The sequence below is a fragment of the Gymnoscopelus microlampas genome, assembly GCF_963454915.1.
Source record: "Gymnoscopelus microlampas genome assembly, chromosome: 8".
In the NCBI taxonomy this organism is placed as follows: Eukaryota; Metazoa; Chordata; class Actinopteri; order Myctophiformes; family Myctophidae; genus Gymnoscopelus; species Gymnoscopelus microlampas.
The window spans coordinates 16,094,630-16,112,495 of NC_139945.1; the positions used below are offsets into that span (position 1 = coordinate 16,094,630).

The 17,866-nt window shown below is 40.1% G+C and overlaps 3 long non-coding RNA genes across 3 annotated transcripts; all 3 read right to left on the minus strand.

The window, feature by feature from the left end:
- Positions 1-11,137: 11,137 nt before the first annotated feature.
- LOC311051178 lies at positions 11,138-11,864 on the minus strand. Its single transcript, XR_014601385.1, has 3 exons — positions 11,811-11,864; positions 11,413-11,504; positions 11,138-11,186 (listed from the first exon to the last, which is right to left on the minus strand). It is a non-coding gene; the product is annotated as an uncharacterized lncRNA (long non-coding RNA).
- A 5-nt stretch (positions 11,865-11,869) lies between these two features.
- LOC311051179 lies at positions 11,870-12,858 on the minus strand. The gene is made up of 4 exons (XR_014601386.1): positions 12,555-12,858; positions 12,315-12,362; positions 12,079-12,175; positions 11,870-11,939 (listed from the first exon to the last, which is right to left on the minus strand). It is a non-coding gene; the product is annotated as an uncharacterized lncRNA (long non-coding RNA).
- Positions 12,859-13,142: 284 nt separating this feature from the next.
- On the minus strand, positions 13,143-16,643 carry LOC311051180. The gene is made up of 5 exons (XR_014601387.1): positions 16,536-16,643; positions 14,741-14,897; positions 14,500-14,635; positions 13,747-13,867; positions 13,143-13,627 (listed from the first exon to the last, which is right to left on the minus strand). It is a non-coding gene; the product is annotated as an uncharacterized lncRNA (long non-coding RNA).
- Positions 16,644-17,866: the final 1,223 nt, after the last annotated feature.

Sequence of the window (17,866 nt, forward strand, 5' to 3'; positions counted from 1 at the left end):
GGATGGGTCACAAATCATGTCACCTGATGAAGGCCAACAGTGGGCAAAACGTTGCACCATGTAATTTTAAAGTAAACTAAACACGTCCAACTTTTATTCACATAAAACAAAGAGCCTTGGGGATTTGGAGTATGGCCCATATGTGGTATGCATACCAGGTGAGCCACATCTGCGGGGGATTTTAAATTAATCACGCGAACCCTTGCATCCCTATTCTGGCAACACATTACTGTGGATTTCGCTATTTGACGTACAACAAAGTTTAGGCTTTAAGTGGTTAAGCGTGTCTCTGATTCGCTTGTTCTGTCTCTTTCTCGCTCTCTGTCTTTCTTCTCTTGGCCTTCTCCTCTATCCCTCTATGTGTGTCTCTCTGCTTCATATTCCTACACTGGTCATTGGGGATGCCCTTCTACCATGGTAAGTTTGAGAATTTGTTTTTAAATGGCTGTTTGGCCTACAATATTGAAATTAGCTATCTAGCGCAGCCGTCTTGTTTTCACAGGTCAATAATAAAGGTCAGGCCTCTGCTTCTGTCTGTTGATAAGCATACACAGTGTGTTGTTATGAGGAAGCATTTGTTGTTATTTACCGTTTTGTGAAAAGCCACTGAGGGAAAAGCCCCAAGTATTGACATACAAACGTGTTTTTTTTTTTGCTCGGATTTTAGATATGGGAGAGATTTAAACATTTTCAAATAATTATCTTCATAAAAAAATGTAATAAATAAACATACAATAATGTTAAAAGATTATATTTTCTCTCTCTCTCTCGATCTCTCTCTTTTTCTCTTCTTTCTCTCTCTCTCTCTCTCTCTCTCCCCCCCCCCCCCCCTCCCACACACACACACACACACACACACACTCTCTCTCTCTCTCTCTCTCTCCCCCCCCCCCTCCCACACACACACACACACACACACACACACACACACACACACACACACACACACACACACACATATATATATAATTCAAACCTTTACACAAATATTCAACATTCCAGATCATTTTATTTTGACTATTTTGGAATAAGACTTGATGACATGAGTTGAGGCGTGGTTTAACTAAAGTCATTCCAATGTGTGAGTTTATGTTAAACTAAATTACAAACTGATACTCTTAATCTTCAAACAAACAAACCAAAAAATTCCAGTGTGAGTTATTTTGTTTATCACTAGAACCTTGAACCACTTTGCTGCTGTAACACATTTGTCTTGAGAGTTAATGAGAGTTAACAGAATAAACTAATCTTCCTCGTCCAGGACACTTATTCCTTGTAATGAAAAATCACACCTGTGTGAAGGTAGCGGCGCCTTTGATACATTTTGTCATCGATATGTGTTTATAATGTGTTTATAGCCATGTGTCACGTGAAGCTTGACCAATCACTTTGTCCCGTACTCAACATACGCATCCATGTGGATTAGTTTAAACTTTATAGCCCAGTTAATAAGAATACAGAGGACGGACATACGGATGGACATACACCTGGACATACACACGGAGAAACACTAGAGAAACAATATTAATTATCTGTCTTTGAATGTCTACGTCTTTGAATGTTTATATAGCCATCTCATTTTGTATTCATGATATACGTAATAGTGATGTCATGAATAGTCCCCTTGCCTGACCAATCAGAACGTTGACGGGCCTGACCAATCAGAATGTTGACGGGCCTGACCAATCAGAACTTTGACGGGCCTGACCAATCAGAACTTTGACGGGCCTGACCAATCAGAACGTTGACGGGCCTGACCAATCAGAACTTTGACGGGCCTGACCAATCAGAACGTTGACGGACCTGACCAATCAGAACTTTGACGGGCCTGACCAATCAGAACTTTGACGGGCCTGACCAATCAGAACTTTGACGGGCCTGACCAATCAGAACGTTGACGGGCCTGACCAATCAGAACCTTGGCGAGCCTGACCAATCAGAACGTTGACGCAAAAGCCAGGTATAGAGGGCTAATATCGCGCCGCTAAAAACAGCTTAGTGAAACAAACGACTGCAAAGCCTCACAGCTGGGGAAATATAAGGTATTACAAACCTGGCTCAGGCCAGGGCTGAGGACAGGATTCTTGGGTGGGAGGACAGGATTCTTGGGTGGGAGGACAGGATTCTTGGGTGGGGGGACAGGTTTTTTGAAAGTGCCCCCCCCCCCCCCCCCCCATGCCTCATGCACGCGCGATTTTTTTTTCTGTTTTAATTCGGTTATTTATTAATTTCTTATTATTTTATTCGGGTTTTTCTCGGTTTTTGAATTAATGTATTATTATTTTTTACCTCAAAACATTAAGTCGGGTGTCTGCGCGATTTCGCGTTGGCCACTTTAGCCACCTCAAGCCAAAGTCAGTTCTGTTCATAACCAGTGGTGGAAAAAGTATTCTCATGTTTTACTTAAGTAAAAGTATAAATACTGCAATGTAGAAATACTCCCTTACAAGTAAAAGTCAATTCAAAATGTATTTCAGTAAAGGTACAAAAGTATTGGTATAAAAATTGACTTTGAGTAACAAAAGTAAAAGTACTCCAGTCCTTGTGAGTACTTTTACTCGAGATGTAGCCTTTATAGGGTGAGATCTACAGCTCACAGAGATCTACAAGCTCACAGAGCTTGTAGATCTGCTATTTTCAAAAGGTTTTTATACATTTGAAAACTTGAAATGGGACATTCTGCATAATGAGTACTTTTACTTTTGATACGAGTGCATTTTATACTTTTGCACTTTTACTTAGGCACGGCGGCCATTTATGCACATTAAACATTCTGTACTCACTCACAATAGATGTCCCTCCAACGTCCAAATATCTCCTAAATTCATAATTTCTAGTTGAAAACATGCTATTTTCTGTCTCATCATAAATCCTGTTTACTTTTCTAACCCGGTCCCGACCCCTTCTAGTGTTGCCATGTATTCTGTGAGAGCAATAAGCAACCGGTCAATGAATATTATATGTTTATGAATTGAATACCAACCTCAATGGAAACAATTTTTTTTTTTTTTAACTTTTTTGGACGGACCTTTTAGACAAAGTGTTTTAACTGTACTTTCTGCCAATAAAATATTCAATCAATCAATCAATACTGTAAGGGCAGGTTTTCGCAAATGTTTGCTTTTTACATACACTTTACCTGGCAACCCCCCCCCCCCCCCCCCCCTCCCTCTCTCTCTCTCTCTCTCTCTCTCTCTCTCTCTCTCTCTCTCTCTCTCTCTCTCTCTCTCTCTCTCTCTCTCTCTCTCACAGACAAGTCGCGACGCACGCAGCACGCATACACAGTGATTATGGGTAGCTAGCTCAGCTGTGTGACCCCCCCCCCCACCCCTCCACCAGCCAGCACGGCGCAGCCGGCAGCGCAGCGCTGTTAAACCCGTCCAGTGACCTCGTCGTCGCCACTCGCCACACAAATATAAATAAATACATTTGCGATGTCTCTGTTACGGCGGGACCCCCTCACCTGAGGCCCCCCCGCTCCGGGTGGGGGGAAATCTGTACCCTTTAGCCCCGCCTGTCAGCGGCCAGGCTCAACAAATGAAAGAGTCCACACAGGTGAAAAGTGTATTTATTAAAGCTGCAACCTAGAACTTATTATAAAGTCATACTGTGTAACTTTTCCAATTAACCCTTTCATGCACAACATATGCACATTCCTTTTAATACACATTTCCAATGTTATTGCATGCATTTTTATTGTTTTTATTTGCTGTATCTTTTGAAATCAATTCATTTTATAATTATTATATATATATATATATATATATATATATATATATATATATTGTTTTTCATGATCACAAATCATTATTTCCATTTTTGCTTTAATGAACAAAAATAGTTTTTTTTGGTTTATTTATTATTATTTGCTGCAGATATATATTTTAGCAGTGATTTGAGCCAAACAAACATACATTTAATATTTGAAACATGTGTACTTGTCACTTTGTCACACATACAGATCACATTCCTCTGCTAGCAGTTGATGCTATATAACTATATATGTGCCTATAAAAACTATGGCGAATGTGACCAAATAATATAAAATACAACTGATCTGATATGGGGTTGAGGGTTACGGGAGTGGGGGGTGGGGTATGGAGAATGGGGAGTTAGGGGTATGAGGGTATGGGGTGGAGTTGCGGTTGGGGTTAATGGGGGGTATAGGGGGTTGGGTGGGAGCTGAGGCGTATGAGAGTATAGGGGTCCATAGGTATAGGAGTATAGGACCGTCCATGTGTGTTAGAATCTTCTTCTTCAGAATCTTAATGTCAAGGAGGAGTTTATCTGGCTGTCAAGATATCTAAGGCCATATATTGAGGACAGTGGGCACATGTACTGATGTGATGCACATATAAATCAGTTTGCTGGCTTGACGTCCAATAAACATACAGCCAATTGAAAGTGGTCAACCACACACACTTCTTCACACTATCGGTAGAAAAGTTCACCAAAGTTAGAGAGAGATATAGAGCAGTCTCAAAGTTTTAAACAACTCATGTTGTTTCTTGTGTTGTGTTTTTAAATATGATTGATGACTTGGGCTTTTGTAAAGAATCCAAATCACAGCGACACATCAGCCTAGCATAATGTATAAATACTTGACTTTATTGTCATACTAGGCCGATGCCCGTTGGAAATGATGGTGGTCAGGAATACACAATGCATGTTATGCAACACCTATTGTACATGTTGTACCCAGTGCAGTACTTGGAGAGACCCTGCCAGAAAATTAGCAGTATTCTGGGCCTCCAGAACCAGACTTGAGAAATACTGCTTCAAGACTTGCCTCCAGGATGCATTATAATAACATATACCATGGATCATTCTGTGTTACAGTGTGTTTGATGGATGAGTTGATGGATTGTGAGCTGTCTGAGAACACATGTTTATTCATAGTAATGGTCTGAGGCAGTTCCATCTACACAGCATAATCCTGAGTGCTAATGTGATTCTGACAGTCTAAAAATTGAAACGTAAGGGCAATATGGTCACTTGTGGTGCCAGTCAACATGGTCGCTCGCCAAATCTGTACCAACCAGAAAACCAATGTCTAACCTCTCAAACTGTAATGAAGTTTAATGTGTTCATTATATAACAAATTGACAAATTATGGGTTTAAATTATGAAAAGTGCTATCACTTTTCATATGATGTAATACTACTGTAAAAGCTGTGCTAATATTGTATTATACTACAATACTAAATTTATCTTCATACAATCTATATCTGTCTTTTAGTATAGGTATATAGCTACTGTATGTAACTTTAAATCCATGTCTGTCTGTCTGTCTGTCTGTCTGTCTGTCTGTACGAGCGCATACTTGCAACACATTCTCACTCCCGTCTCGTCACAGATGAACACTTAGTCGGGACCTCTTGGCGATAGGGTGGGAATAGGTTATGATCCGTCGTCAGCAACATGATACTGCAAGTGTGTACGCGGATGTGAAAGGAACCTGACCAAGCATCAAACAAGACAAGTTTGGAGTGAGAATGCATTGGTGTGTGCATGCTGTGCATGCTGTGCGTCCGTCCGTGTACATGCACTTTATCACTGTCACACTCTGAACTTAGTGAGGGTAGTGTTTGCCAACAGACACAGTTTGAAACCAATAGTAACATAGCAAAACTGTCAAAAATCTTCCAACAGAATCATTGATGTTGCATAATGGAAGTGGGGTTTATTCACCTTCTTACATGTCAGGAAAATCATGAACAAAAAATGAAGCACAGCAGAACTCTATTTACAGCTGGACAGATTGGCCCTGGGTCTACTCCTCAACAAGCAGTGGCAGGTCCCCCTTATTATATAGGCTAGGCCCCTCCCATTGGACCGTACCAATCCTGAATTGAATCCTCAGTTAATTGTAATGTCCAGAGACATTACAATTCATATCCACACTTTAAAGTGTCACACATTACTCAAAGAATTACCCACATAATAATAATTAATATCAGAGTACCCACCTCAACACTTCACCAATTTTAAACCAACCCACAGTGTAGGGAGCATGTCTGATTGCATGCTCCCTACACTGGAGTCAATGCAATCAAACAATCAACCATCAAACAATATATCAATACAATCAAACAAATATAATTCTCTGCAACTTAAACAATAAAGAATAATTCAATAACACAGGAACTTACTAAAGTATGTTATATGTATTATCAGTGGCAGGCTGAACTGCCACAATCACATTGCCATGATTTAATTAACTAAAATTACACAGTACAAAGATTAAAAGCTGCTTTGGCCCTTGAGGTGCATAAACCAAAACAGTCAGGGGTGATTTTCAGCCTTTTCTGTTTTTCAGCCAAGCTATTCCGCCTGAAGATTATCTCAGCTTTTCTTTATTACTTTAGACGGGGAGGTAAATCCACTGTCATGGGGATTCCAGACAGGATCAAATAGATAGAGCAGCCTGGGAAATAATTACAGTGTCCAGCTCTCCTCTGGTGATACTAATACAGTTTCAGAGATGATGGGGCGTGTTTGTCCTTCAAGTGTGCACAGTAAAAGTCATAAATTGCATAAATTGTACTCGGACCCAAACCCTCTCAGGGCCCTATTTAGAATGGAGGGTGCAAATTGTGTTGGTGGTGTTTCCCCTGCAATTTTGCTAGTTACAGTTGGATATTCATCAGGATAGAGACAGATGGCCCGTGTGTATATACTGTATGTCTAGTATGCTGTACGTTTACAAATCACCCTGGTATGAGATGCTACCTAGACAGACCAACAGTATAGATACAGGGATTGATTCCACTGGTTGGATTTCATTGAGACACTATGGTCCTTGAGGAAGTATTGCAGGAGTTCTTGGTCTGATTTAATGTTGAGAGTCGATACACAAGCATATGTACGGTTGTCTACAGGCTATCAATGTCTACCTACAGTACGACAGAACACCAGTTAGCTAAGTGCTGACCGAGCTGGTGCTCATTAAAACGTTTTCTGTTATGAAAATAACTTATTTACAGCTGAAGAGCACCTAACTGCCCTTTTGAAATAAAAACAAATCATGTACAAGCCGTTGACCTTGACAATTCCTTTTGACAGAGTGTTTATGCTCAGGTATGTACTGATTTCGCCAATGCATGTTTTTTGTGACAGTAACCCACACTGTCAAAAATGTTAATGTACTGTTAATGTACAATACACAAGGACAGTCATTCACACATCACTTAACCAACATCAACCACCACACATTTAGTCATTCAGTCACTGGAATGTCTTTCAAAAATATCTTTATCTTTGAGAGTTGTGTGGTGGCATTGACACTGTAGATGCCCTACTAGACAGTATACATTCATGCCTGAGCGTGAAGCATGAAGAGTGAGTGACTGCTTAAAAAGTCATGTTTCATGACTATAGGTGAGAGTAGGAAGGGAAATTGATGGGTAGATCGAGAGTTTTGCCTTATGGCTCTCTTTTAGTCACAACAGCATGGTAAAGGAATTGATTCATTTTGAACAGTAACAAATTATCAGACACCTGGTATTGTCACATAACTCACAGTCGTTTTTTGTTTTGTTTTGTTTTTAAATTTGTATCCCATAATTTTGTAACCCCTATTTTTTACACCCAGTGCCAATTGTCTATGTAATCCTGGGCACTACCTTCCCTCTGCCAACCTAGGGAGGCCAGGGCCGAGCTCATGCCTCCTTCAATGCATGAGAGCCAACTGACCTTCTTGTCACCTGACAGGGGAGAGTTTCTCTGGTTGTAGCGCGTGGAAGGAACACGTTATTCCAACCAGTTCCTTTCCCCTCCATCAGGCACCCCGGCTGGCCAGGGGGAACATGCAAACTCCACCCAGAGAGGCCCTTTTGCCAAGCGCACCTAGGGTATGGGCACTGATGACATAGGAGGAGAGGACACGCCCCCTGCGGGAATCGAACCCAAGACCTTCTACATCTCTTTAAATGAAATTAATTTGTGAAGACAATAGAAGTGAATGTGTGTGTTCCTGCCACCATCTTGTTCTCTTCATCTATAAGTACTCAAGTGGTGGAAGTCTCAATCTCGTGTATTTGTACTGTACATGTTCCCTTCTGCCTAGAGCAGGGATATTCAACTAGATTAGGCAGGGGGCCACAATTGTAAAATGACTTGAAGTCGGGGGCCACAAGACTGTGACTACAAAACCGTTTGTTGTGTGCTATAGGTCCAATAGGACACAATAATGGACACATTATGTCCATTATGGTAAGCTTAGCATCATCTTCTTCTTCAGTTTCTGCAGGCTCCTCCTCTTCGTCTTCCTCCTCCTCATCTTCATCCTCTTCCTCCTCACCCTCTTCGGCGTCTGCGTCAGCGTCTTGTTCCTTGTTTTTCTCCTCCTCTTCTTTTCGTTTCAGGTCATCATGTTCCTCCTTCATTCTGCATTCATGCATTTTGATGTTTTATAAGGGTTCAGTATCAGTCCTTTGTGCACAAGATAATTGGAGGCAGGCTGGCAAGGTGTTCATATGAATTAAAGGTTCAAGCAATTAAATACAAGCTCTTATGGTGTGTTTGAAGAGGAAGAAGATGGAGAAGCTGGAAGATGGCCAAAATCCACACAAAACTAACACATACAAGCTAATGGATGCATAATTAACAACATCCGCTCAAAACTCAGAAATAGTTACAAACCCAGAGGAAAAATCTGCTTCTCATTTTAATCTCAGATGCTTCTCTTGAGCAACCAGCTTTTATTTCTCATTTGAAGATCACTTAAAGATCACCTATGTCTTTTTATGGCTCCTAACTTGAATACTAGGATCCGTAAGCGAGACATAGGGGGAGACAGGGGTATATACATTAGAGCTGTATTTGAGAGATACATGAGGAATAGACAAGATACAATAAGAGCTGTATTTGGGAGATAAATGAGACATAGGCGAGATACATTAAGAGCTGTATTTGAGAGATACATGAGACATAGGCGAGATACATTAAGAGCTGTATTTGAGTGATAAATGAGGCATAGGTGAGATCTACCTATTGGCTTTGTTAAGTCTCTTTAGCTTCTCATTGAGACATACATTAGCAATAATTGAGATTTAATTTCCCATTTCTCACTGAGGTATAAATGAGTGAACATGCTAATAAATATTTAAAAAACAGCATTAATTGTGGCAAAAACACATTTATTGAAGTATCCACAAACAGCAGGCAGCTTTAACATATATTTATATGTACAAAAACAAAAATGTATTGGCATCAATTTACATAAAAGTTGATATTTAGGTATACTGGGAGTGGGGAGACTAAAACTAAGACAAAAAATGTTCTACCTTTTTCCACTGACAAACTAAATGGAAACTAAATAAAAGCTATGATGACTAAATATACTGACAATTTCGTCAACAAATAACTAGACTAAAATGTTAGGAAGGGACTAGTGGACAAGCGATCTAGTATATGTCATCTTACAATTAGTTGCATGCTGAAAATTGCAGATCTACAAGCTCACGTGTCGCGGTGCAACGTGTTGTGAGCTTGTAGATTGGCTATTTTCAGCAAGTGTAAAAACAGTCATTACGACGGCATCAAGGCCCGACAAAATACATTTTTAGTCAACTAAATCAACTGTAGATTTAGTCGACTAAAATCTTATGACATTTAGTTGACTAAAACTAGACTAACACTAAAACATTCCAGGTGACTAAACTAAGTGAAAACTATTCAAGAGACTAATGACTAAAACTAAAATCTGCTGCCAAAAACACTGGGGAGTACATAGTCCTTTGCAGCACGGCTCCGGCACTTGTTGGTCATGGCTTTCTTCAAGCCCTCTTCACTGAAACCATTGGTCCATGATGCCAGAGAGGAACACCGCAAGACGTAGTCTGCAGACAGAGAAGATGACATGACACAAGTCAGTCAACATGGGTTTCCCCCGGTTAAATATATACATTTTAAAGACTATATGACTCTATACTGAGCACAGCATAGCCACAGACGAGGCCAACCTGGTTCAGAGTGTACTGTACGTCCCACCAGCGCAACATGTTGGAACATGCATTTTTTTTACTGCACAAAGGCATGTATTGGTGACATCATAAATTGAGAATATAATTTACAAAACCAAGATTTGTCAAGGATCAAGTATATTTATATGTCCCAAGCTGGGCCTTTCACAGCAGATAATAAACGCCCTAAAACACAATACAGTAAGACAGACATGTGTATATTGTCACAAGATACCCCCAACAATCTTTCTAGCCCCCTTAAAAGGAGAATTCCATGCTAGAATGCTTTCTTACCTTTCTTTGTAGTTGTTACGTCCCCACCAAAGAGGTCCAGGTGTTTATTTTATGCAAAAACTCCTTATTGCCTATTTCCCCTACCATAGGCCCTCAATGAATTGTATTGAATGGAATGGGAATTGAATGGGGCTATGGGGTGTTGTGCTAATTCGCTTATTTCCATCTAAATAAGTAGTAAAGTGTGCCGCTTGGGATATTATTTACATTATGAAAAGAGGATATATACAAAAATAATAATAATTTTGAGCAAAAGAAATAAGCGAATTAGCACAACACCCCATAGCCCCATTCAATGCAATTCATTTAGGGCTCATGGTAGGGGAAATAAGGCCAATAAGGAGCTTTTGCACAAAATAACACCTGGACCTCTTTGGTGTGTACTTAACAACTACAAAGAAAGGTAAGAAAGCCTTTTAGTATGGAATTCTCCTTTAAGGGCATTTTTCTGTCTAATACCTAGATTATCATACCAGCAAATAGCAGCAAAGTATATGACAGATTCAATGAAGGCTCTATATCATTGATTTGTTTACCTGAAACCTGGCTAACTTCCTTAAACAGAAAAGGCACTGCTGGCCTTTCTTGCAAACAATTTCAGTATTGGAATCGAATTTCAGACGATTGTCGATTATGGTCCCAAGATATCTATAAGTGGTTACCAACTCCACTGACTGGCCATCTATAACACTACTCTGAGGAACTAGTGGTGTGACAAATACTTACTGAACAGTGCATCCCTCTTCGCCTCATCCAGTTTGTTCTTCCCCTCTGGGATGACACCATGCTTTCCGCATATGACGGCATTGCGGCACTCCTCATGGGTGAAGAACACCTCGAACAACGCGTGGAATAGCCTCTTGCAGTCCTTGCTGACACGCTGGTGTATGGCTGCCAGCTGCACAGAGGAAATCAACTGTCCACAGCCTGTGAATAGAGAGCGAGCAATTAACCAACTGCATTTTAAGACATCAGTTTTGCACTTGTAAGGCTCAGCTACATTGACCCCTTTCTGCGCTCAGTGCACCATGAAAACAGACAACTGTGACCTTCTGAAAACTTCACTATCTAGTTGCAGCTCACAACACGGATCACTCGCTACCAAGAACGTCAGGTTCAGTGTGAAATGTATGGCAAACGTAAACATCCATACCTGGATATAGCTCCTGCTGCCCGAGACTGGACACTCCAGACTCTAGGTCACCAGGGTGATAAAGCCCTTCAGTGCGTCTAGTTGCTCAGAGCCTAGAAAAAAGACAAAAAAATCTGAGTCTACTGAGTGTATTTGTAAAACAATAAGATTGAGTACTGTTCTATATAGCTCTACAGTCTATTCTGATAGCAGTCATTGATGAGTATTTGTTCAGTAGCAGGGGTCGATCTCCCCTGCTCTTCAGTAAACAGAAAATGTAGGGATATTTTCGGATACCAAAGTTTTCCAGTCATGTCAGAGAACTCACAAAAGAGGTACAGGATAAAGTAAAGTTTCAAGTGAGACAAAGACATTAGCAGACAACTGAAAACTGCAACATTACAGGCAATAAAACTTACTGATACTGGAGAGCACAGTGGTTATCCTCCTCAACTGGAGCTGGAGCTTCTCCATCTCAAACCGACAAGAGTCGCAAGGCTGCCACCCTTGACCCTCTGGTATGCTCTGGTCCGATGGATTTGGTTGACCTGGAAAGATTGAAAGCACGTCAAAAACTGTAAAGAAAAGTAAAAAAAAAAAAAAAGTAGAATGCAAAACTCATCTATGAATCCTGAATTTGAAGGACAACAGTGCCAAGTCTACTGACACTTAGCTGAGGAACCACACCTTCTACTGGAGCATCACTGGACGGAGATGGAGGTTGCAGTACACTGGGTGTTTCTTGGTTCCACTGATCCAAGTCCATATATGTAGCTGCATACGGCTGTGCAGAAAAGAGAAAAGGCCCTTAATTGTACTTGGTCAAAAATGATCAAAACTATAGGCTACTATACAAGCTCATAGCGCAGCACCGAGTGCTGTGCTCCGAGCTTGTAGGTCTAAATGGGTTAAGAAAGACATACCTCATCAACAGGTCGGCAGGCCTGTGTAGAAGAGGCTGGAGGGTATGGCTGTAGATCGGGGTAAAAGGTATCACAAGGTTGCAGAGACATAGAAAAGTAACCTTAGTTTGTAGTCTGTCAAAGATCTTTAAAAAATAGCTATGCCTTTATGCAATGCATTGTGGATTTTAGATAGACCAATCAAAAGCAATGTGGAATGTAATACAAGTCACAAATAAATTCAATCTAAAGAAAACATACCTCTTCAACAGGTCGACAGGCCTGTGTAGAGGCCGGAGGGCATGGCTGTAGACCATAGTTAAATGGGTCATAAGGCTGAGAGACAGAAAAATGACATTAGTTTGTAGTCTGTCAAAGATCAGTACAAATACATTTACTAAATGAAGTTGTGTTCAATGGAGTGTTGTGTTCATCACATAACATTCACCACAGTATAAATACACCCGAGATCAGTTGACTCAAATGAATTCCCCCCTCCTCCCCAACAAACCTTTTCATCCACAGCTTTGCCCTGCGATACTGTTAAATTTGAGCAGAAGGTGTGGTCTCTTACTACTAGTGAACCAACACTTACAGTATATCTGAAATGTTACAAAGTCACAACTTAAATGTAGACATTAAATGTATTGAAAACATTTTACCGTGTCAAGAGCTGGGCAGAGGGCCTGGGGAAAGACGGGTGTGGCCCAAGGGCTAGCCCCACTTGAAAACGGATCATAAAGCTGGAGACATAGCAAAATAACATTAGCGGTAGTTTGTAGTCTGTCAAATTGAAAATCTACAGCCAATTGTAGATTAACTAACCAACACTTACGACATTTTTATCTTTAACCCATTTTGTACGGGACCCCTTTTGGTGTTTTAAGCATTATGTTATACTTTAGCTATTGAAAAATAGCAGATCTACAATCTCATAGCGCGGCACTTTTTGAAAAAACGTGAACATGTAGTGCAAATCTTTGGATATATTTTTTCAGAGCGTTTTTAACTGAAATCTTTGCTTCAGGGGGGTCCCTGGAACAACATATTTTCAGATGGTGGTCGGCGGCCAATTACATATAATCTTGGGGGTCCTTGACATAAAAATGTTTGAGAATGACTGACATAGAAACAGGGTTTTTTCAGAAAACTGTCAGGATTTAGAAGACATTTGTAGAATCGTTCCCAGGTCTAAATGGGTTAAGTAAAGACCTTACATAGTATTGAAAAGAACATTGTACCGTGTCAGGAGTCTGTGGACAGAAGCCCTGGGTATGGACTGGTGTGATGGCCTTAGGGCTTGCTAGCTGTGGTGCAGACCATTGAGCAGAAGGCTGGAGAGACATGAAATCTAACATTAGAAAAAAATATCTGAAAATAAACCAAAACAAAAAAAGAGAAAAAGGGCGTGGAACCAAAACATGGAGGTAGACTCTTGAGGCATAAAACTCACACGGCAAACAAGTCCGTTAAGGAGATGGCAGATGTCAAAAGTCCATTCAGGCAGGATGTCTAAACCAGCAGGCATCCACCGGGGTGAGGAACTCATGGTTGGAAATCAGTGACATGACAATCTGGAAGGGCACAAAAAAGAACAATATAAGTATTGAAAGCTGATTATGAGGTGTAGGTGGGAAGACAAGCAGAGAAGGTCAGGTATCTACAGGTCTGAGAATTGGGGACAGTTGTCATGTGAGACAGGTGATGAGGAAAGGTGTGTGGACAGTTAGAAGATGGCAGGTCTGGGGAGGTGAGGGGCAATCCAGAAACTGCCCTGTGATCCTTTCTTCTTACATTAGTTGACTTTCCCTTTTCTGAACAACACCTAATAGGTAAAGTCCTTTTGCACACCTACTTACAAAGGACATGCAGTTACACAGGAGATGACAGCCAACGTAGAGAAGAAAATAAGTGGTCCTGCACACCATATTCAATTACTTAAGATTTATTTGAGGATTTTTTTTTTGCTTAACTACCTAATGAAGGTCAGCTAATCGAAACGTTCTTACAAATAGATAAATAAAATGTAACTTAAGACAGTGTTCTGACCACTTCTTTACTTCTGAACAACTCCTAAAATCAGAGCCTGAGATAGAGATCTAAAAAAAAACGAATTAAGTAATAAAACTCTACTAAAATATGACCATGACAATGTCATTCATATAGTGGGGAAGAGAATGGTCCAAATGTTTTGCACATAAATTACACTCAAAGCCAATCGAAGTCCATCAATTGCTTCAGGAGGGAGGAGACAGGAGGACAAACCCACTTTTCTGGCTGAGCAGCTTTGTTGTTTGGTGCCACCGCCAAATTGCGCCAATGGGTTGATCCCAACGAAACATCTGAAATCACAAAACACATATGGAAAAGGTGCACTCACAGCTGTTCTACAAGAGAGCACATCTTTCGAGTTACACATGATGGTTCTACTTCAAGCAGAAAGTTACCTTTGAATGAATTCCAGTGTGTAACAGGCGTGCTCCTCCTGGTACACCAAAGTTGTAATAACTGGAAAACTGCCATTCCAGCCAGGAAGTTGATCTGTGGAGCCACAACGACCGACCTCAATGCTCAGCATCCATTGTGTAGCTGTGAGAACTTCACCTAAAGATAATTTGACATATATGGTTTGCATGTTAACAGTGTTTGTCTGTTGCTTTCCACATAACAATAGACTGTTAAACTAAAACATGACCTCCATATAGTCTCCGTATTTGCAATGCTTTAAAACAGATTAGAAAAAAACAGTAAAAAGTGTGCAGACTAAACTCAGTGTTAATTTAACTGTCTTAAGCCGGGGTCTTCAACAGGGGGTCCGGGACCCCTAGGGGGTCCTCAGAATAACTACAAGGTGTCAGAATTACTACAGGGGGTCCGCCAAATCTTTGTGTGATATGATTATATGTTAATTTAACTGTCTTAAGCAGGGGTCTTCAACAGGGGGTCCGGGACCCCTAGGGGGTCCTCAGAATTACTACAGGGGGTCCGCCAAATCTTTGTGTGATATGATTATTTATTTTACCTTAACCAATTGAACCTTAGCATCCCTTTTGTGAGGAGAACTTTAGCCAAAAATAGCAGATCTACAAGCTCACAACTTCTCACGCTGCAAGGCGTTGTGAGCTTGTAGATCTGCTATTTTTGGCAAAGAGGGAAAAAGAGCAGACCAAGTAAACAAAAAAGGTTTAATCTGAAACACAATTTTATACAATATAGAGGGGGTCCCTGCCTCATCTCTCTCTCAGCTAGGGGGTCCATGGCCTGAAAACGTTGAAGACCCCTGGTCTTAAGGATCCATTCATTCCATTGGTACATTTGTACTCTCTTTCCCTAAATTAAATGATTTTACTTTGTACTGTAGGTTCAAAACAAAATTCATAGATGTAATAATAATAATAATAATAATAATAATAATGAATTACAGTTAAAACAAATGAGGCCAACATTAGCTCTCACTGATGTGGTCTGATTTATACCTGAAATAAACAATGACATCATGCACCACATGGAAATTAATATGCTAATGCCATGTCTAAGACTGTGTTGCACGCCCCAAAAAACTGATTTAAAAGCTCACAATGCGTCGCTGTGAGCTTGTAGATCAGTGATGTTTGGGCATGCGCGAGTCTGTATAACCCCCTGTATTATGACAGTCATGACGTAACGTCAACCTGGTGTTTGCACTTTCTCCATGTAATGCCCTACATCTACATTAACGTTCAGATTTCAAATATAAAGTGCTTACCCCATGGCCACGGATGTTACAATCCACTTCGGGTCGGTGTAAGTACCCGTATATTCCGGATTGTAAAAAAAAAAAGCATTTTAATCCGATCGGTGGCCATTTTGTCATAGAGTTATGATGTAACAGAGTGCAGTACTCCTCCCAACCGATAGGGTCAAGTAGTTGAAAGCGTACAGAAATACGGAGAAAATGGCCATCGATCGAATTAAAATGCTTTTTATTGAACAATACAGACGATACGGGTATTGCTGAGTGCCCGAATAGACTTGTAACATCCGTGACCATAGATTGAGCACTTTATATTTAAAATCTGAACGTTTATGCAGATGTACAGGTTGTAAATGGAGAAAGTGCAAAAAAATGGTTGAAGTTCGGCCGTGACGCTCGTGATGGACGAGCGTCGTGTGATCCATAGCTAATACACGACAAATGCACGACGTTTACGATACTAACAAGTTGGATAACACACTTTAATTCCATAAAGTAATTCATCTTACCTGTTATCTAGTAGAGTAGAAGCACGGAAGCAACTGGTTTGTAAATAAATGTTCGCTTAGCCGACGGTTAGTTAGTTTCGTTTCTCTGGCTGAACCCGCCCGGCCGGTTCAAAACTGATAAGCTCCGCCTTGAACAGCTGCGTGACGTAATGACGTAATGTCGCACTGTAGGTCTGGTCAGGTTCTCAACCTGTGGGTCGGGACCCCGAGGGGGATCCCCACCTAATTGGGGGGGGATCTGTAGGTGGCAGTGACAGTGAAGTGACAATTTAAGTAACCCTTTTAATACCAAAAAAAAAAAAGAATTACTGCATCAAAAGTAATCAACAAACTATATTAAAAAAATGGTCGAAGAAAAAAAAGAAAATAGCTGATCTGCAATAAGAAGTTATAGATTTTTGAAATAGTTCAAAGTTAAGCTTTTCTCACATTTTTCAAAAATATTTTTTTTAAATTAAAAAACATGTTTTCAGACTCAAAAGAGGACGCTGAATCGAATAGGCTAGGTCTCGATTTTGTATGACCCTTATAAAGTGGTTTAAACACGCGTTAAAGTTTCATAAACTTGGAAGCTTTTTTCACAAACATATTATTATTATTATTATTTTATTTTGACCCTTCCACCCTCTTATTTAGATGATTTTGAGTCGAATGATAGGTTACACAATAGTCTAGTATTGTTTAATAGGGAAGTTATAGATTTTTGAAATAGTTCAAAGTTTATCTTTTCTCACATTTTTTAAAAATATTTTATTTTTAAATTTAAAAACACTTTTTCTGACTCAGAAAAGGACGCTGAATTGAATGGAATAGGTCTCGATTTTCTAGGACCTTGGGAAATACAAAAGCTCACCAAAAAGATTGGACGTTGACTTTTGTCACAAAATTTAGCACAAAATCTGGAACTAATCGCTCCAGATATTTTTTTAAAATCTAAAACTTCTCTCCATCCATATTGTGAGTAAGCCGGATATTTTGGCACCAGCCCTGATTTTTTTTGACACTAATAAAGCTCAAAGTTCAGCGAAAAGACTGCAAAGGTCAACTCTTGTTAAATTTTTAGAAATTGTTTTTTTCTTCGAGACTCTGGTTTTAGACAAATATGATGACACTGATTCCAAATATTTACGTTTTATTTTTCTCGGAAAACAGGAAGTGCCTCAAAAGGCCACTTCCTGGTTGGTTTTAGGGTGTTCCAGGCCCGTGATTTCCCCGATATATTTTTTTCCTAAATCTACACGTAAAATAATGCCAAAAGTCGAGATGATCAAACCCTGATATCAAATCATGATTTAATTATCCTTTAATTGGCTATGGTTACGGCTTCGCTA